A 21,758-nucleotide genomic window follows, 5' to 3' on the forward strand; every position below is an offset into this window, starting at 1 on the left:
TTTAGAATTAATTTTTGCAATTTTGCGAATAGGGGGGAAGCATTTATAGAGGGACGTATGTAAGGCACTGTCTCTAATAGGGGAACAGAGGTTGCTACATAGGCACTGTCAGTGTAAAGGTTAAAGGGGGCATCTATTAAAAGCTCAAAAACTTTGATTATTGCAGTTAGTTCAACAAGTTGTGCAGAAGAGAGGTCTGTCTGTATTCGAGTAACTTGCCCATTAATACTGAAAGCGGCTATACCGGAGGAGGACCCATCAGAGAACACCATTACGGCCCCAGCAATTGGCGTGGTTTTAGTCCTCTTGGGAAAGACAACTGGGGTCTTTTGAAGGAACTGGACTAATCTGTCTGCAGGGTAATGATTGTCTATTGTCCCCTGGAAGGAGGTGCAGCTAATTGCCCAATCATCATCATGTTGAATAAGCCATTGTAATTGAGATGTATTGTATGGGAGGGTTATAACTTCAGGGTCTCTCCTAAACAACTTGAGAGCTGCCTCTCGGCCTAAACGTAAGAGGGCAGCAACTAATTGAGGATAGGTAGCTAAGACTCTAGGGGGGGAGGCTGGCAAATGAACCCAAAATAGTGGATGGTTTTGCCAAAGGACTCCTGTAGGGGAGAAGGGGGTAGGGAAAATGAGCAGCCACAAACTTAGATGTGGAGAGAAGTAGCTAATGGTCTGTTCAGAAATAGCCCGCTCTACAATGGTTAATGCCCTTTGTGCTTCTGATGAAAGCGAGCGGGGGGAGGAAGGATCAGGGTCTCCACGTAGGACATCAAACAAGGGCTTTAACTCTCCGGTGGTCAGCTTTAAATAAGGCCTGAGCCAGTTGATGTCTCCTAGCAGACGCTGAAAATCATTAAGAGTGTTTAAGGAGCTTCTCTTTAACTGAATTTTTTGAGTGAGGATTTTATTAGAAAATAATTCAAAGCCTAAAAAAAGTTGGGGGGGGTGGACCTGGACTTTTTCTGGGGAAATTTGTAGTCCTCGATCTCGGAGGGCAGTGACTAGCTGTTGACTGGCTGCATAGAGCTGTTGCTGGTCAGGACCGGCAAGAAGAATATCATCTATATAATGGATAATATACAAAGTGGGGAAGAGCAACCTAAAGGGGTCTATAGTCTGGGCTACAAACTTTTGGCAAAGAGTGGGGCTGTTGGCCATTCCTTGTGGGAGAACTCTCCACTGAAACCGGGGAGAAGGCCTTACACAATTGGTAATGGGTATACTAAAGGCAAAACGTTTGCAATCATCAGGATGCAAAGGTATGGAGAAAAAGCAATCTTTTAGATCAATTACTAATTTGACATACCCTTTAGGGATGGCTATTGGAGAGGGAATTCCCGGTTGTAATGCGCCCATAGAGACCATAGTCTTATTAACCGCCCTGAGGTCTTGTAGGAGCCTCCACTTGCCTGATTTCTTTTGGATTACAAAGATTGGGGTGTTCCAAGGGGATGTAGAAGGTTCAATATGTCCAGCAGCCAGCTGTTCTTGCACTAACTCTATGGCTGCATTTAATTTTATAGTGGTAAGGGGCCATTGATCGATCCAGACAGGAACATCACTTTTCCAAGTAATCTTGTCTGCCTGGAGTGCAGGAGGAGCAACGGCCCTTACGAAAAATGTTTTTCAAACCCTAAACCTGAGCGGTCTATCTTAGGCGTGGCCAGTATCGGGTTGGGATCTCCCTGTTTTAGTTTGCCCAACCCCTGACCAGGGAGGTAACCCTGTGAAAGCATCTGCTGTGTTACAACTTCATTAGGGCTACACATGATGACCTTCATTTGAGAAAGGATATCTCTTCCCCAAAGATTTACCGGCAACCCAGGAACTACGAAGGGTTGAATGAATCCGGTATTTCCTTCTTCATCTTCCCAGTTTAATAACTGTGAGCTCTGTAAGGTGTTTCTTGACTGCCCAATTCCTTGTAGATGGGTCAAGGAAGCGTGTAAGGGCCAGCTGGAGGGCCATGAAGCCTGAGATATGACCGTAGAGTCGGCCCCCGAATCTAAAATTCCTTCAAATACTTTTCCTTGGATTTTAAGTTTAAGAGTGGGGCGTTCTTTAGTAATAGCTTGGATCCAATATAAGTCTGAAGAACCTGGGGTAGAGGAGCCTCGCTGCTTATGAATAGCAGGGTGAGATGTACTTAAAGGGAGGGGGAGCGCCTGCGCAAGACGCTGACCTTTCATAATGCTGACAGGGCACTGGGGGGCACTAGCAAGAATTTTTATTTCTCCAGTATAGTCATTGTCAACTAAGGAAGGGTGGACAATAAGGCCGTTTATTGTGGTGGAAGCTCGCCCTAAAATTAGAAAATAAGTATCTTTGGGAGGTGGGCCATAAATTCCTGTGGAAATAATTGTAATTCCCTCTTCAGGCGTTAATATTGTTGAGGAGGAGGCACAGAGGTCAAGTCCTGCACTCCCGGGTGTGGCCCGATAGAGGGCGGGAGTGCTACAGCTAGGCTGTTCCCCGAGGCCGGCTGAAATGGAATTGGCTGGGGGGCCCGGGGCTGGCCCCTCAGCTCGTTTCCCTGAAAAGGGGGGGTGAAAGGATTTGTGGTACTGTAAAAAGGATTTGTTGGATTGTTACGGCACTCTTTGGCCCAGTGCCGCCCCTTATGGCAGCGAGGGCAAATACCGGGGACTGACCTAACTCTAGGAGGAGGAGCTGTGGTAGGGCATTGGCGAGCGAAATGGCCTGGCTGTCCACATTTAAAGCAGTTACGCATAGGCGGTGCGCCCCTGGGGAAGGAAGGAGGATAAGAAGCCGGGGGAGTTTGAACAGCGGCACCTACAGCTAAAAGGGCTTGGACTTTGGATGTAAAAGGATCGACATCTCTACACATTCTCAGCATTTCATCAAGAGTTTTGTCTCGAGTCTTACCGCGGAGGACGGCTCGACATGCCGAATTGGCGTTTTCATAGGCTAGCTGTTTTACAATCTTATCATTGGCAGCCGCGGAACCAAGGGTCCTTTCGGCGGCCTCTAACAGTCTGCTAACAAATTCGCTATAGTCTTCTTGCGAGCTTTGAGTGATCTTAGTTAGAGGAGTGTTAGCAGTCCTGGAAGCAGGGAGTGATATCCAAGCGCCCAAAGCGGCATCTTTCACTTGAGATAAAAGACCAAGGGGAAGGCGCTGCTGCCTGGTTTCAGAGATATATCTGCCCTGTCCCGTAAGCTTATCAAAAGTCTAGGACGCTGTTGGGGAATGAGGGTCTTTTACATTGGCAGCAGCGATGGTCTGACAGCGGTCAGCAAAATCTGCCTTCCAAGTTAAAAACTGACCACGGGTAAGCACAGCCTGGACTATACGCAGCCATTCACCTGGGAGTAAATGTCCTCTTCGAGACAGCGAATCAAGAACAGAAAGGGTAAAAGGGGCATTGGGGCCATAAGCTTTAACGGCCGCGTTCAGCTCTTTTAAGCTTTTGAAATGGATTTTGTGAAATTCTCTAGGGCCATCAGCAGGCTCGGCCGGCTCTGGCTCAGCCTGCTCCTCTCCCTCACTTTCTATTTCCTGAGCAGCAGGGGCGTCTTCGCCGTCGCTTTCAAGATCGCCCTCTTCCGGACTATGTGTTGTGGAGGTGGGGCCAGAGCGGGCGGAGGCCCGGGTAAGAACAGGAAAGAGCAGTTTTTTAGGTTGTTTTTTAGGTTTTGTGGCTGTAAGCGGTTTCTTAGAGAGGCCCCTTTGCGAATATAATGCGGGACGAACTGGTTGGGAGACAACTAATTTTTGGAGATGGCAAGTTATTCTTTGTTCTACTATCTGTGCTATTAGGTCTTTAGTGCTGGTAGGGGGGCTAACAGGACCGGGAGCCGGAGGGGGTAGCGGAGGGGCCGACGGGGGCAAAAAGGCCGGGGCGCAAACATTGGGAGGCTGAATAGAGGGAGTGTAAGAGGCTCTTTTCAAAACTGGGGGTGTGTAAGAAGGGGGGTTAAGCGACGGGGCGGCAAGGGGCCAATCTGGGTTGTGATACTTGGCCGCTTCGTCTTCTAGTTCAGCCGCGTCTCCCGGATCTAAAGGCTCGCCATTTTGGCTCTTAGTCACGACTGGAAAAACCTTTTGTGTATCGACAAAGTCCGAATCTCGAGGGAGAGGCGGATAAATGCAACATTTGGGAGGGGTATCATGGAGGGCACCGAGCAAAGATGGTGTCGGGCTAGGGGAGGGGGATTTAGCTGATTTTGGGGCAGGGGGATCACTCGAAAGAGACGATTTTGAGGCCGCCCGAGATAGGGGGCGGAGGCAATATTCTGCCACTGACAAGAGTTGACGTTTATCAGGGTCAGTATTTTCAACAATATCTCTGATAAGACCCCAATAGGAAAATACTGAAACAGGAACAGAGTCAGGGCCGTTTTTGATAAGATAATCATTTAAATCTCTACCTACTTTCTGCCATTTTTTCGGATGAATTTCGGGGCCATTAATGATAAACCACGGACAGACTTCATCAACAAAAATAAAAAACTTTACCAAGTCTTTCTTTTTAACTCGAACTCCTCTCTCCCTAAGTGAACTTTTTAGGTCTCTTATGAAGACCGCTTCTTTACTTAATTTAGTTCCCATTTTCTTGTAAGGCGGCCGGTACTCACCAGGGACGACGACCTCCGTGAGCGGCGAAAGGCGTCTCCTATTGTTTCATCAAGAAGGGGTCTGGCCAGACGATATCTTACTCGGGGGTCCGCCTGCGAAGGATCCGCGCCTCGAGCCCCACGTTGGGCGCCACTTGTCCCGTCCAGCGGGACCTAGTTATTTGTGGGGACGAGGGGGATCCGACCTGAAAGAAAATGGGGGCGAGAGAAGAGCGAAGGCAAGACAGTATTCTGATCAAGCCCTCAAATTTTATTGTAAGACGGGGGTAGATATACACCAGTGTTCAGGGGCAGAGTGGGCCATAGGATACTTGTAAGCAGGGGATTGGCTGCATAGCAGGGATGGCGCAGCGAGTTACATTCTGATTGGTATATGATAATGGGGAAGGAGGGGGAGAAGAGTATCTCTTGGCGCGCGCGGGCTTTCTTGTTGGCGCGCGCGGGCTCGCAGCTAATCTCCAGGAAGTGAAGCAGGAACCTCATGAACTGTGGCCATCTTGTTGTCTTTGTGTGGCTCCCAACATGCCTACCTAATGGAACATATGTAAACATATTTATGATATATATGTCACATATGATACATATATATCAGAATGTGCAGTACCTTAATAAAACTGATTTCTCATAATGATTACATAATATATGTAGTATAGCTTGCTTAGTGTTCATCCAGATTAAAAGTTGATAAAGAAGAAACATGGATACTGATTGCCTGTTTTATACCCTACATTCTTTATCATTATGATTTACTGATGTGGTTAGCATATATTCACTGTAGAAAAAGATGTCAATATTAAGCCTGGCAAGTAGTATTTGGTGGGTACTTCAGGGGTGTTTAATGAAAAAAACCCATGGAATCAGGAGGCGTGATGCCTCCAGCTAAAGACTCACACTTCCCTGATTGTGAAATATATTTCAAAGTTATAGTGATCAAAGCAGTTTGGTACTGATTTAAAAGCAGGTACATAGACCAAGGGAATGGAATGGAGAGCTGTGAAATAAATCCATACATAAACAAAGATACAAAATTAGGAAAAGATAGTCTCTCCAATAAATGGTGCTGGGAAAGCTGGATACATAGACCCATGCAAAGGGATGAAATTGGACCCATAACTTATACCATACATAAAAACCATCTCAAAATGGACTAAAGACTTAAATGTAAGGACTGAAACCATAAAATTCCTAGAAAAAATATAGGGAAAAGCCTCCTTGATAGTGGTCTTGGCAGTGATATTTGGATAGGACGCTGAAGCACAGGCAACAAAGGCAAAATTAAACAAGTTGGACTACATCAAACTGAAAAGCTTCTGTACAGCAAAGGACACCATCAACAAAGTAGAAAGATAAGCTGCCAAGGGGAGCGTATAGTTTTAAATCATATATTTGTTAAGAGGTTAACATCCAAAGTATGTAACTAGCTGCTACAACTTAGCAAAAACCAAATAACTTGACTGAGTACTGAAGAATGGACTTGAATAGACATTTTTCCAATGAAGACACACTGATAACCAGCAAGTTTATTGAAAGTTGTTCAACATCACTACTCATTAGGGAAATGCATTTGCAAAATAATGAGATGTCATCTCACACCAGTGTGGATGGCTATTTTTCTTTTAAAGGATAAGAGTTGGCAAGAATTTGGAAGGAAAGAAATGCTGGTACACTGGTGGGAATGTAAATTGGTTCAACCATTATGGAAAAAGTAAGGACATCCCTCAAAAAAAATCAAACAGAACTGCCATATGGTCCAACAATCTCACTTCTGGGTATTTATCCAAAGGAATTGAATTTAGGATCTTGGAGGGTTATCTGCACTCTCATGTTCATTATAGCATTATTCACATTAGCCAAGGTATGGAAACAACCTAAATGCCCATTAATGGATGAATGTATAAAGAAAATATGACATATACATAAGGAATATTACTCAGCCTTAAAAAAAGAAGACTTACCATTAGCAACATTGATGAAAAACATGTAGGACATTACACTAAGTAAAATAACCAAACCCAAAATACAAATACTGCATGATTTCATTTATAATGGGAATCTAAAATAGTTGCACTCACAGAAGCAGAGAGTAGGAAGGTGATTTCTAGGGACTGGAAGAGAGGAAAATGGGGCAGTGATGGTCAAAGTATGCAAAGTTTTAGTTATGCAAGATAAATACATGTTAATGTATGTATTACATGTCAATCATACCTCATCAAGTAGTTTAATAGTATAGATAATGGTTTGAAACAAAAACAAAAAAGCAAGGGCCACTGAGGAAGGATGCTGAGAAATTTTTCTTTGTTTCATGGTGTTTTTTTGGCATGTGTCTGTGAAAAAGCATTTCTACTTTGATATTATTAAATCTATAGAATTCTCTCATTTGTAAAGGACCAAAAAGGAAACTTAATGATCATTGTACTCATAATCAGCAAATAATTAAGAAAGTAAAATGACAAATGGTTTCAAGATATTAACTTATTAATCCACATTCTTATTTTATAGTTTATTTTACACCAAAAGGGGAAAAAACAAATGCAGTATTTTATTTTATACTAAGAAATTGCTGATTCATTTAAAAGGTTTTTCACCTTGAAATTGATATTTGTTTGGACTATCTAGAAAACTTTGAATAATTTATAAAAGCATAAACATTTCTCTAAAACCAGTCTCCACTCTCAGTAGTTTGATATGTTTCCTTACAGTGTTTTGATTAAGAGCATGGTCTCTTTCGCCAAACTGTCTGCCGTCCAGTTCAAACTCACCAAATGGGAGCAAGTCACTGAATATCTCTGTGCCTCAGTTTCTTCATCTACAAAATGTGTGTACTAATATTATCCATACTCCCGTGTTTTCATGTGGATTAAATGAATTGCAATGCAAACTGCTTGAAGGCTGGCCTGAGACATAGTAAACACTATACAAGTAGGATGAAAATGTCCTGTGTCTCCAGGAGAGACCCAATTTGGGTCTCTTGTCCTAAACTATTTCTTTGTAGACTCACTTTCATTTTCAGTAATGGCCTGGTATGGACAATAAGCTTTCTGGTCACCAAATACTTAAAAATATGTTATTATTAATTTTTCTAAGCATATATGTTGGGAAAGAAATTTTGTTCCGAGATGCAGGGAAGACAGAAAGAAAGATAAGGAAGGAATTCAGTACAGCAAGAAAAGCAGCGAACAGCAGCTGCCTAGTAGGCAGCAGAGAGCAAGGAAAAAACAGAGGGAAGAAAGGGAAGCACATTCCACTCCTGCTCGACATTGGATGAATCCCTTGCCAACTCCTAAAGCCAGGGTCACTTGGTGTCCAGTGTCTGCTTGAATCTGCACAGAGTGGGGACTAAGTCCCTACCACCCCAGGATTTGGGGGAGCTGCAGAACACTGGATGAAGTGAGAGCATGTTCTGAGAACTTCCCAAAGGCAAAGAAAGGAGATTTTCAGGCAGGCTACTAAGGAGCATGATTGTACAGCTGCAGTCCTGTCTGGGTCACCCAGGCGACGGGAACTTGCAGGCCCAAATCGGAGCTCTCTGTAGCCCCTCCCTACTTACCTGGAGTAGAACAGAGTGACACACTCAAAGGAAGGGAAGTGTGGGCAGCCTCAGAGAGGAGTCACGCTTAAAGGTTTGGGTTTGGGGTTTTATAGGGCCTTTTGGGTAAGGGTCTGCATAAGGCATGATTTATGCAGGTGATTCATAATTCCTTTGAGATTTTGTCTTGAGAATAGAGTTATTTAGGTGACTGTGTTGGTCTGGATTTCAGCATTCTTTATCCACATAGATTTATTTGTACTTGGGAGGTCTATCTTCTGTCCTGGTTACAAAGTTACTTCATTAAAGGCTGGAAGAAGAGGAAGAACAGCATACAGATTATGTTAAACTGGGCCTTTTTCTGCAGGCTAAGTAGACTTTACAATGGCATGACCCTGGTCCTATGAGATAGGGCAGAAAAGTCCTTGATTGACTTTTCTTTATGGAGGGGGGGGATTATCTGGACTCTTAGCCTTTGAAACGTCAACTATTTAACTCATTAACTCTGTGAGACTTTTCTGGCTTTCTGGTTTTATCTGGCTAACTATTTGAGTCCCTTTTAGTAGGCTTTACTGGCTTTTTTCTCCCTCCACCCCTTTCATGTCTGTCTTTCTGCCTAACTTATACATATTTTCATATGGCTGAGATAATGTTATATAAATAGTTTTAATATTGCTTTTGTCACCTAACATAGTATAGCCAGAATTTCCCCATGTCAGTTTTTTGTAAATAATTTCTAATGTTTGTGTATGATTCCTGAGGATCAATGCACCATAATTCACTTAGGTATACTTGTATTGTTTCTAATTTTCCCACCAAAATAATGTTATGATGAATTTCTTTATTCTTGTATGTTGACTATTCTTCTATTGATTCACTTACAATGGTAAAATTTAGATTGTTGAGTCAAAAGTGAAGAACATTTGTTAGGACTTTGATAATGGTTTATATCTTCAGCCATGAAGAATTTCAAAATATAGTCTAGTCAAGAAAAAAGGCAGCCCAACTGTCTGCCTAGACTTCTGCTGAAGCGCTTTTCTGTTGACATTACATAGAAATTTAGGTTGATTCTTTCTTATAACCTTTATTTGCCATCTGCCTTTCTTATCTTGTGTCAGTAATAATATTCAAATTTCTCATCTGCTTGGTATTCCGACACCATATCGTAGCTGTCATTTTGTGCTAATTTTCTATAAATTATCTAGCAAAAACAAACCACTCAATAACAAAGAATGAACTGAGTGTATGCTCTTTGACTTACGATTTCTGGAGCTGGAGATCTCCTGTGGCTAAAGGAAAATATTCAACATGTCAGTGTGATGTCAAACATCAGTTCTGAAATTATCAGGTAATCTCGAATCTCCAGGGATGTTGCTATGGCTTCCAAGAGATTTGTTATGTTGTTTTAAAGGAAATAGGAAATGTCAGACTTGTGTCTCTAAAGTTTGGTCTCCTGAGTAATGGATCATCTGTCCTTTATTGGATGCCCTTTTCTCAGCCTCAAGTAGAAATATTCAGTCTCTTGTTTGGAATCTTTGCTCTCCTATTTGATTCTAATTAGCTTTGACAATTTCAGCTCTTTCCTTGGTTTGCATTTTCCAAGAATAGTAACCTTTGTTTTTGCAGCTACCCTTAGCACACAATAACGTGCTTTATCATGGTAATTAATGCTTTTTAGTACCACTAAATAGGTATGTTAAAGAGGATACCTTATTTTTAAAGAGAACTGAGATTTTGGAAAACTTCAGATGCAGTTGATTTATAATTGCAGGCATTGCTGTTGCTTAAAAAGATTTTTTGTTTCTGTAATAAATTTGTATTTCATTTACTCATGTTTAAAAACTGTGTTCCTTGGATAAGATTTCTGTTTGTTCACTGTTCTTCCATTTTGAAGGATTAAACTCACTATTTCTAACACATTATTCTTTAATATGTCTTATAACTTTTTCTTCTTGAATCATCTCCTGCTGGTCTAAGGATCAAATTGACATGAGAAAGATTAAAAGGAGAAAAAACGTTTTATTACATGTGCTCAGAGGCCCAATAATGAAATTGAGACCCAAAGAAATGACCAAGGTAGACAGCTTTCATACATTTGAGACAGAGACAACAAAGCTGTGAGTATTTGATAGGACAAAGAAAACTTATGTTTGGGAGTTTGTGTTAGTAAGGAATTCTAAACAGCATTTAGGCTGGGTTAGTAAATTAGTAAAAAAAATTACCTAGATTAATTTACGCCTCCTTCTCCACTCCTCCCTACTATGAATTCCCTCTCTCTAGTGATTAAGGATGCCTTCTATGCTTCAGGTACAGGAAGGGTACCCTTTATCTGGGAGATTTATTTCCTGGTTTCAGCAGAGGACTGAGGAGTAGCCCTTTTGTACCTGTTGTTTCTCCAGTCACTTTAATTCAAAGTCATCTATTGTGGTGTGTTTGGGGGCGGGTTGCCTTTGGCCCCTACATCACAAACAAAATGCAGAAAAGTCCCATGTATCCAGTATCCAGCTCCACCCACTGATGAGTTTTATATAACTTCAGTGCATAATCAAAAGCAGGCAATTGACATTAGTGCAAACAATTGAGTAGTTAATTGCTTGAGACTTGGTATTATTTTTAAGCAAGTCATGTAATAATATGAGCTATCTCCAAGCAATGTTCTTATAAGGATAAACTAATCTTTTCATTTCAAAAGTAGTATTTTAAATGTTTTCTTCTTTGGTTCTGTATACCTCCTTTATAACTATGATTGGAGAAAAATGAAGCCTCCAAAATGAATACTTTTGTATTCCTTCTTTAGATCAAAATAATAATAACTATTTGTTAAAATGCCTTATTATTGGCAATTTACATATATGGTTTTACTTTGTGTGCACAGCCACCCTGAATATTAGAATGCATAGCCGATATTTTGGGCATAAGGTAACTGAGACTTAGAAAAAATTAATATGTAACCAAATTCACACTGTGAATTAAAGGCCAAAATAGGACTCAGATTCAGTTTTTGTGATGAACTGTCTAATGTTTTTCTATACAATCATATTGCCTCATACAAAGAAACAGTTTTGTCTTTTGGGTAGAGTTGGACAGACTTCCTTAGTGTTTTTAATATGGCACATGTGATCACACAGTTATCATAATTAGATGATTACTTATTAAAATTATTACTGATCATTTATTCTCTCCTTTCGAATATACATACTTTTCATTTGTTTTTCCATCTTATGGCTTTGGCTAAAACCAAATAATAATAAAAGTGCCTGTTGGCTTAAAATAGTTATTTTAATCATGGTAAGGAAATATAACTACTTCATTAAATGTTGCTATTTACATGTATTAAACTTATTGAGCAAATGTGCAATATAGATGTTTATTGTTGTATTGCTTTATATTCATATGCATTTCTTAGTATTAAACCATCTTTGTATGCCTGAGTTTAAATCCCAAATCATGGGAAAGGACGATTTCTTAGTGAGTATAGAATCCAGTTTGCTTATACTTCAGTGCAGAATATTTTAACTATGTTCATGAAAGATACTGTTTAAATATATTTTTCTGTTTTAAGTTTTTCAAGAGTCAGTAGAAGAGTTATATTTGTTTTGTGAAATTAACTAGAATGGGAGCTACTTTTTCCTGTGCTCCCATACATATTTTATAACTTGGGCTCCATTTTACAGATTTTTTTTAAAAGATACTAATAAAACTGTCTGGTTATGGCAACTTTAGTAGAGATTTCATTTTGAATAATGTTTTCAGTTTCTTGAAAACAATTGGCATATATAACCTGTTCACCTTTTTTAAAGTTAATTTTAGGTTCACTTACCCAGTAATGTTATCTTAATGAAACAAAAATTTTCTAGAGTAATATTCTCTGTATTTAAAACAATTTCTGCATTTCCTATAATTGTGTTTCCACTTTACATTTTCTCAGTTTTTGTTTTAATTACACTTGTCATACTTTTCTATGGATTATTTTTTTTAAAGAATGAACTCATATATTTATTAGTTCTGAATTTACAGTCTGGGAGGGAGTTAACAGGCATTAGACAAATCATTGAACAATCACTTACTTAATTACAATAATGAAACATGCATCCCAGAAAACAAACTGGATCTTAAAGCAGTAGTTGGGAAAAGAGCAAATAACATAGGAGGAACACTCTAGTTGGTGGCTGTATTCGTCTCCTGTGGCTGCTGTGACAAATCACCACTAAGAGACTTAAAACCACGGAAATGTACTCTCTAACAATTCTAGAGGTCACAAATCTGAAATCAGTATCACTGGGCCAAAATCAAATTGTCAGTAAGGCCAAGGTCCCTCTAAAGGCTCTAGAGGAGAACCCGTTCCTTGCTTCTTCTAGCTTCCCACATTCCTGGGCTTGGGGCAGCAGCACTCCAAACCCCGCCCTCTCCTTTTCCTGAAATCTCCCTGCTACAGATCATTTAGGGCCCACCCAGATAATCCAGGTAATCTCAAAATCCTTTATTTAATCATACCTGTAATTTTTTTTTTAAGTTTTGTGCAGCTAATAAACAAATTAGTGGAAATGTTTGGTTTCTTGATCAAAGTGATGATTACGTGAGTGTATATATATGCATATCAAAATTCATCAAACTTTACACTAAGATTTGTGCATTTCTGAGATGTGTACCTCAATTAAATATATTTTTTAAATTAACAAAGAAATTTAGAGCCGCTGACTGAGGAAAGGATCTAAAAGGATAAATAAAGCTTTCCAGTCAGGAGAACAAGGCGTGTAAACCCTGAAGGACCTGCAAATCATGCAAGGGGTTGAAAAGATAGGTAGAAGGAAAGCATGGAGAATGACAGACAGATGGCCAAATTACCTCAGTTCCCTAGGTGTGAAATCCTTAGGTCATCTGGACCAGAAACAGCCATTCTCTTTGGACTTTGGAGGCTATCAGAAATATCCTGCATTCTGGGTATGCATATTTTTCATATACTGAGTTAGCCAAGTGTGTTCCTAGGATAATCCCAACTATTAGGGATCTAAAAGTCCCCAGGCACAAATAGTTTGGTCTCTAGAACTAACTCCAACTGTTTTCTGCACAACACAACTGGGTTTGCCAAGAAAAAGCTGGAGAGACAATTTTCTCATATACACAAGAGGACACAAATTAAATTCTGTTACACAAGGGATTGTTTTCTCAGGACTGTTGGAGAGTCGGAATTTGGCTATGGTCTAGTTAAGATGAGGCATGGACAGAAAGCTTAGCTATGTCCCCACCTCCTCCACCCTCTTCATAATAACTGTGATTTAAACACTATCAATTTCCATTTTGACTACAAAATGGAATTCTGGATAGAACTTTAAGTTCGAATTGAAGACAAGATTGAAACTGGATATTAAAACTGATGTGCTCAAATTCTATTTTTTTTCTAAATACTAATTACTATAGGGTTATTTTCATCAAGAAAAGTTACAAATTTTTTAAAACTTCAAATCTCTTTCATGAACCTAAGGTCTCAATTTTTTTAACCATTGAAAATGAAAGTAAACATGTAAATATAGATATAACAGTATCTATCTACCTATTTATCCCTATAAATATTTTTATCCATGTAGTTCTTATTATGTTATTATTCCTGGTTTTCATTAATATCGTAACTAACTTATTTGATCATGCCTAAAATAATGGCTAGCGAAGAAGTGTTCATAATAATAATAGGCTTCAAAATGCAGAGTCTTTTGACCTCCTGTTGAGTCCAAAAAAATGCCTGGACCACATATCAAGACCATCCAATTCATAAAACATTGATGATGTGAGTGATTCAAACCTTGAAAATTACATCTGTCAAATAATTTCCTTTATAAAAAATAAGCTACAAATTTACAAAGTGAGGGAAGAAAACGATAATGATTTCAATAAATGTAAGATTAATAAACCTATTAGAAAATATATAATTAACTATCTTTATGAGTTAAAATTTCATGTTGTCTTACCATTATGATTGTCCCCCCCACCCCACTGGTGTTTGTTGGTACATCTCTCATTTGTGTTCTTGTTTGCTGCGTATGCTGTGAAGGGTAGTAGAGACTGCACAGTGCTTCAGACTGGACCTCTGCTTTGTGATTTATCTCAAGGCACTTTGGCCTCTTTTCTATCGTGTAGGTTCTTTGTCTACAGTAATTCAGTACATTACCCAGAGAATATATCCTCTGTGAATGGTGAAATAAAATACCAATTAAAAACAAAAATAAATTCTGGGAAATTCAACCATCTGTGCTTCTAAGTTTTCCAAGGCTACATGTTTCACCAAGTCAGGTAACCAAGTCCCAGCAGAAATGCCCACTCAGAACTATCACTGAACATCACACAGGCAGCTTTAACAAAGATTCATGTAAAAAAATGGTCAAGTGTACTTACATCTTTGAAAGCTTTGACATTGCTGTTAAAGATCATTTTTGTTGTATTGCTCTTTGTCTGTTACTTAAAGACTCATGCACTCTGCTTGAGAGTTTAGAGATACCAAAAAAAACCCAGTTGCTGACATTTCAGATACTACTTTTCTTAACTAGCAAGACCGACTTGAATTTTGGTTTTCCTTGTGGCCTTCACCAACAAGAGGCTTAGGGCTACATTTTAGGCTGAAGTGTAGCATCTCCTTCCTAGATCTCTTTATATAATTGTCATCTTCTTCCCTTGGTCATTCTATCATTTTATCCTTGTTTGATAGTGTTGTGCCTTTTATTATAAACTATCTCAAAGGCTTTTCTGGACATATACTGTAAATAAGTACAAATGGTGAAATAAACATGCTTGTTCATTTGTTTTAAAAGATGCTTGGGTTGGGCTAGATGACCTCTAAGCTCCTTTCCAGCTTTAAATTTATCTTACTGTCACCAAAGACAGACAAAAAAATCTTTTAGGTTATTATAGTCCAAAAGATGAATGCCAAGAGGTATAGGTGTTTTCTTGAAAGCAGAAAGCTAGATTCAGCAATTTGCTAAGGACCCCCCTCATAGTCTTATGATGATAAAACAAAAGAAATGATTATTCAAAAAAAAAGATAGATGAGATTTCATTTATCCTTTAAAATATTCTTTCTCTCTTAAGCATCAATGAAAAATAAGAAATAGAAAAGAGAAGACCTTAAATATTTCTTGAGGCATTTATATAAATTTGAACAAACAGACATAGCTTAATGAGCATAGCTAATTTCATGAAATTAGTCACATTTGAATATTGTCACAATCTAGCTACCACATTAGCATTAAGTGTGATTAAAATTTATTTTGTGTGCCTACATGGGTCCCCAAAGCATGAGCTGTCAACACCTTCATAATAAACTTGCCCTTCAAAGCTTTCAGGAAACTTTTACATTCAGAGCTGGTGTTTGGGCCACTGCTTCAGAAGAGAACATACCATGTTTTAAGGTATATTTCCTGTTTGTATGAACTTACAGCACTGAACATTATCAATAGCATTGTTTACTTTTTCTAATAAGATAAAAGTCATTGAAAATATAGTAAATGCTACGTACTGTGTACTGAAAATTACCAAAGGTGATTGAAATATTTTCATTTAGGCCAACTGAGTTATAATGGAAAAATAAATGGAAAAAAAAACTATAAGAGTTGTGTTTGTAAAGTATTTTATTTTATAATAAATAAAATTTCCCTAGAGGAAAATAGAATATGATTTCAAGATCAGAGGTTTATATGTAAAACCTATTGATTAATTGAAATTCAAGGGAAAATTTTTCATTCAGTCAGCTTCCAATTTTTTTTACAATACTCTTGTGTTGTGGTCGAATATGGTAGCCCTAGTTAACTAGCACACTGAAATTCAGAGGTTCTTTCTCTCTCTGATTTTATTCTGTTATATATGAGTAGGAAGTACCTAGGTGTTTCATTTGGATAGTATGTTGGTAATCTTAGAATTATTGTATCTTGTAACTGATTTTAAAGTATTTATGAAGTACTTGGTAGTTTTATATCTGAAATTGAATTAATGTTAGTGTCAATTACATTTGAAAAAATACAAAAAAGCTGTATAAGATTATGGAAACTTTTAGGATTTAGTAATGTTGTAATAAAAGTTGGTTAAATGAAATTTATATCCTGAATCATTTTGATTCATTAATTTGGCTCAAAATATTTAATTTACTAGTATTCAGATAAATAACTATCCTCTAAATAACATTTTGCTTTTGTATGTTAATATCAAACAGTGAAGTGGGACAGAAAATCAGTGCAAAATGGTGATTATCAACTATAAATCCATAAAAGCCTATATCCTACTGAAAGTTTTATTTTGAAATAAAACTGTGCCTTGAAAGTGGAAGTTAATATTATATTTCATAACTAATGTAATAGTATGAGCAATTGATTGTTGTTAGAACTGATCATTTTAAATTTGGCAGTTACTTTGAATAAAGTGAGGATAATTATAAAATAAACCCAAGGTTTACTATTATTTGCTTTGACCTTTTAATTAAAAATTTTTAAATTGTAAAATCAGAGCTTTCACTCTAATTAAGGAATTTATCATTTTTTTGGTAAGATTGGGGAGAGGGTTAGGAGAAGGCTAAGGAAATTATGAGTTTTTTACATAGGAGAAAGTTCACTTTCATATATTTTTTATTAGGTAGTCAACATTGGAATGACAGTTTCCTAAAGACTACTGATTTGCATGTACAATCACTAGTTTTTTCCTGTGGAAGTATCATTTTTCAGGTTCTCACAGGTGCTGATCTTATAAAATGCCATGAAACAGGTTACCTGTGATTCACCTGACTAAACTGACAAGCCTAAATGCATGTCTTGCCAGTTGAAGAGTTAGGGTGAAGATTGATTAGTAGCCATTCTGTAATGAATTCTTCTTTTCCACCTTTCTAAACATGTTCTTATTTGATTTATTGTAGTGATCTGCTAAACATTCCTTGTTAGTTGCTATACAAGGCATGGCATTACCTTATTAAAATGTTAATGAGCATTGTCCATAAGATATCGAGAAATGTGATCAACTCAGCAGGAAATTATTTATGGATAAGTAATAATAAAGACCATAAAAGGTCGATATTAGTTCTACTTACTTTGACCAGGAGTTAAGTTCAGATACACAGATCTCAAATTAGACATTATTTATCTGTAATTATAAGGCCAAATAAATGGTAGAGATTAATTTAGAAATAGTCTGTGGCTCAACAATTGAAGTGAGATAGAGCAATCACAAAAGGTTTAATCATTTTAAATGGATTCTACAGATGTCTCCATTTTCTAAATCCCCTGTAAGCCTCTTACCTACCATGAAAGGTTATTCCCATAAACCTGGCACATAAAATCAATCATATGACTTCCTTCTGTTTTGAGATGTCAAAGATTAATACCTTCGAGGTAGAGGAAAAGTGCTAACTGGAAGCTGCATGTACACGAAGCCACACTCAGCAGTGGCAGCCAGTGTCGCCCAAGTATTTGAGGAAAATTTATTTAAAAAAAAGTCTCTAGTACTCACTTTCACATATGTTACCAGAACTAGGAAGGGAGGCTCAGAAGTGGTTTGAAGGGAAATTTTGTTCTTGAAGAAGAGGTTAACTGAGGAACACATACAGTGTACTTCCCAATCATTCTTTTATTAATTCTGTTCTTAAATCCTGTTACAGTGAAGTTATCAAAGACTTCTAAGACAGACCAGTTTAAATTATTTGTAAATTAATTCCAGGGTCAGAGCCCAATATTTTTCCACTTGATATTGTATAAAAACTCATCAAAATACCATAGTTTTGGTGTGAATCTTAAATATTCTATTACATTCTAAATGGTGAAATCAATATCATCCAATATGGCATGGCATGAATTTCAAATCAGAAATGTTGGTAAAGTCAGGAAAAATATTTCCTAATGACATATTGTGTTTTGATTTATTAACATTTCTTTTTAATATTTCATATCTTGAACACAAAGAGAACTGGCATCTTGTTAATCATTATTTTAAAACATTTTTTTTTTAGAATGTAAATATATCAGTGCTTGCCTTTTTTCTATGTTAATGAAAAATGAATCATACTTGGGGTGTGAGTATTCTTACCTATTAAACTTCTGTCATCCATTACCAGCCCTGCTCAGAAGAAATAAGTACAGATGGTGGGTCTATTATTTCTCAAACAAAAAATTTTCCTCTCTCTATTTTCTGTTTTGTTCTTATTGAAATGTGAGCAATTTTTCAAGTCAAGAAACCTCTGTAGGGATCCTTGTAATGTTTTATCCATTACTTGTACATTTAGGAGGAAAAGGAGTGATTAATGATTTGTTAAAATTCCATAATGAGAAAAAACTCAAATAAAAAGTCTTTGTTAGAAAAATTTGTGTTTGATTTGGAAACCATGTTTTTTGCATGCAAATTAAAGTCTGCAGGGAGTAAGTTTTTATATCAAACAAGGATCCTAAATTACTCACTTAGTGATGACAAAACCATTTAGCTTATATTGATACCTACGTGGATCTTTTATTCATACATGGTTCAATGCAAATCTATCAGTTGTATACATATTTTAAAAAGAGCACAAAAAATTTTTATTTAAGTGTTTTATTTATGTTGAAAATACATCCTTACATTAAAGGATCCAAATCTTAACTATACACATCAACCTTTTTTTTTTTAACCCAAATTAGGCACCCTTGTGTAACCAATACCCAAATCAACAAACATATTGCTAGAACCCCAAAATCTCCCTTCAGCCTTCTGGACACTATCTCCTGAAGTAGTATTTGTAGTGATTTGGATCATCAATTACTTTTTAAATTTTTTATGAATGGAATCATAAATTGTGCTCCATATCTTGCTTCTTTTATTCAGTATTTATAAAATTTTAATTATAGTTGTAACTCATTGATTCTTATTGCTACATAGTATGTCACTGTATAATTATACTACCATTGTTTTAATCTATGCTAATGTTTATGGACATATGGGTTGTGTCCAGTTTGGGGCTATTTTGAATAGTACTTCTATTCCTATGGCTGTCTTTTGATAAACATTGTTTAGTAAATACCTTTGGGTGCGTAGGATGAGTTTAGCTTTGAAGTACATTTTAAATAGTGGTTTCTATCATTTTACAGTCCTATCTACAAAGAGAAAGAACTCTAACTCCTCCATATCCCCACCATGTGGTGCTATGTCTTTTTCATTTAAACCATTCTAGTGTATGTACCGCTCTTACATTGTGATAAGAATATATTCAGTAATATGCTAGCTTGGAATAAGATTCCTAATCAACTGTCATTTTGGTAAATTTTATCTGCATTATTAACTGTGATAATTTAGAACAAAAAATGAGCAATTCTTCAGATTAATGTGAAACAATATTCCTGCATCTTTAAAGAAAGTTTCATAGTCTGTAAATAAATCAACTAACAGTCTATTTAAAATTAAGAGATGCGTCTCCGGTTCCACTGCTCCTATGATGTCTGCGTTCATAGATAAATGTAGGAAAATCCTATGGGGAAGTGGCCGTCATTAGCTTTTACCTGGCAGCTATTATTTTACTCTTTACTTGATGACATACGACTGTTCATTCAGGAAATCTTTGTGAAAATGGTACATCCTTTCCTACTTATAAGCAGTGAAGCTTTTGAAGATGCTATAGTCATAGCAAAATACAAAGAAAATCACCCCACTTTGCACCAAGATACTGTCTTTCTAATTTATTAGTTGGTTTCACAAGTTTTCATGAATAATGACTGATTGTGCTTTGGACCAGCTGTTCTCTGAGCTCAGATCCTTGCTGCACACTTAACAAACAGTGCTGCCTTGGGAGGGTTGCTGAGCCTGTTCAGATATTAGATCCCTGATTTGTAGAATGGGAATGGCTATTAGTTTGGATTCTTCAAGAAGCTGATAAGAAAAAAAAGGATTTAATACAGCAGGATTTTATTAACGGAAATGCCTAAGAGAGAAAATAGGGAGGCAATGGAGGAAGGCTGGAATAGCTGTTGGTTATGAAGCAAGAGTGACCCAGACTGAAGGAGAGAAGAAAGAAAAGTTGGGAGGAAGTGTTCTAGCAGATGTGCAGCCCAAAGGAGGGTTGGATAGAAGGGGATTCAGGGAATCCTGAGTCAAACTTGACCATCAGAAGAAAACTGGCCCATGTATTCAAGTGATGGACCGGCGTTAGTGTCCTGGGGCACTCAGCCATTGGTTGGGGGCAGATGCGAAATAGGTTTCAGAGAGAAGCAGCAGGGACCCTTAGTCAAGTAAGCTTCCTGTTCTTTGAGGTCTATAAGGTCCATTCTCATGGCCACAACAAATGATTATCATGAAAATGAATTGCCAGACTCCAAAGAAAGTAATTAAAACCATGCCTTAATTATAGATATGCCTTGATCCATTTATTTATTCATCATCATTATTAATAATTCAACACATTAATAAAGGAGCCACATGTGCAATCTGCTTGAAATATTTGGAAGAAAAGTAAAACTGCTCACAGAGGAGTTAAGAGAAGTTTGGTATTTACAGTTTGCTTGAGTCTTCTAACTAAAGAATATTACTACACATGAATAGCTTATGTATAATTGTTTTCCTTCTACTATTTGTTATTAGTTTATATTGTCAAGTTCTTAATGTACACTGGAACACCTAAGTCTAAACCTCTCAATTCTGCCACAGAAGTGGGTGCAAGGTTGTATTAAAAATAAAAATATTTATCAATATCATTATTACTGTTATGTTCAGTTGATATTATCAGTATCAATGAGTTCCATCATTTATTATTCTTGAAAGGGCTTAATTAGGAATTGTTTAATCTGCTCTTTAGAATTGGTCATTGAGTGTGTGTAATCTTAGCAAGAACTGGATATTCCCTGAAACACCTTTTGTATGGCCATATTCTCAACAGTGGAACCTCCTTTTATCTTTTAAAAACTCGACTGTAGAAAATTCAGAGGGTGCCTGTGGATAGTTGTGATACTCTGTTAAAATAGAAGAAAGTAAACCTACATAAAAATAATGTAAAAGTTCTTGCTGAAATGTCTCTGAGGCCACTTTATTATGATACTTTAATGTAAGCAAACATATCGCTCAGAAGAGTCTTAAACAGGGTGGAGTCTTCCGGGCATGGCCGCCTTTCCCCCATTTCTATTCTCCCTGGGTAAACAGAAGCCTAGTTATTCTACCCTGTGTGTGTTGTTCATATGCCTTCACCCTTTCCTCTGCTGGGATGTCGTCCTTTGTCTTGGAGTCTAGGACCTGTTCTTACCTTCATTCTTCAAGGGTTACCTCAAGCTTTAACTTCTTTACCCCCAGTCATCTTAGTTCAAACAGACTTCTCCGTATACTCAGTGTTTAGTACTTAGACTTTCACTCTGCATATACTGTCCCAGCTACACCCATAGCATCCTGAACATGTTCTTCATTCCGAGTGTAGTTTTTCAATTGTTCACTCTTCTTTATGCTACACTACACTGTCAAGAAAGTAAGGGTGGTTACATTGTTGGAATCTTGTAAGAACTTTTAAAATATGGTAAAATGTAATTTGAATGCATAAATGGACAGGTTAATTGACACATACACTTCCAGGTAGATAGTGAACATTGTGAGGACAGGAATTGAGTCTTGTATCTTATATCTCCTAATAATGCCAGGCATCCAGTATAGGAATG

At 37.5% G+C, this 21,758-nt stretch overlaps 1 protein-coding gene across 1 annotated transcript in view; it reads left to right on the forward strand.

The window, feature by feature from the left end:
* The window catches only part of GPC5 (glypican 5), a 685,014-nt gene that overhangs the window by 448,973 nt on the left and 214,283 nt on the right, over positions 1-21,758 (forward strand). The gene's annotated exons all lie outside the window — the stretch shown is intronic.

The sequence above is a fragment of the Manis pentadactyla genome, chromosome 17 (assembly GCF_030020395.1).
Source record: "Manis pentadactyla isolate mManPen7 chromosome 17, mManPen7.hap1, whole genome shotgun sequence".
Lineage (NCBI taxonomy): Eukaryota > Metazoa > Chordata > Mammalia > Pholidota > Manidae > Manis > Manis pentadactyla.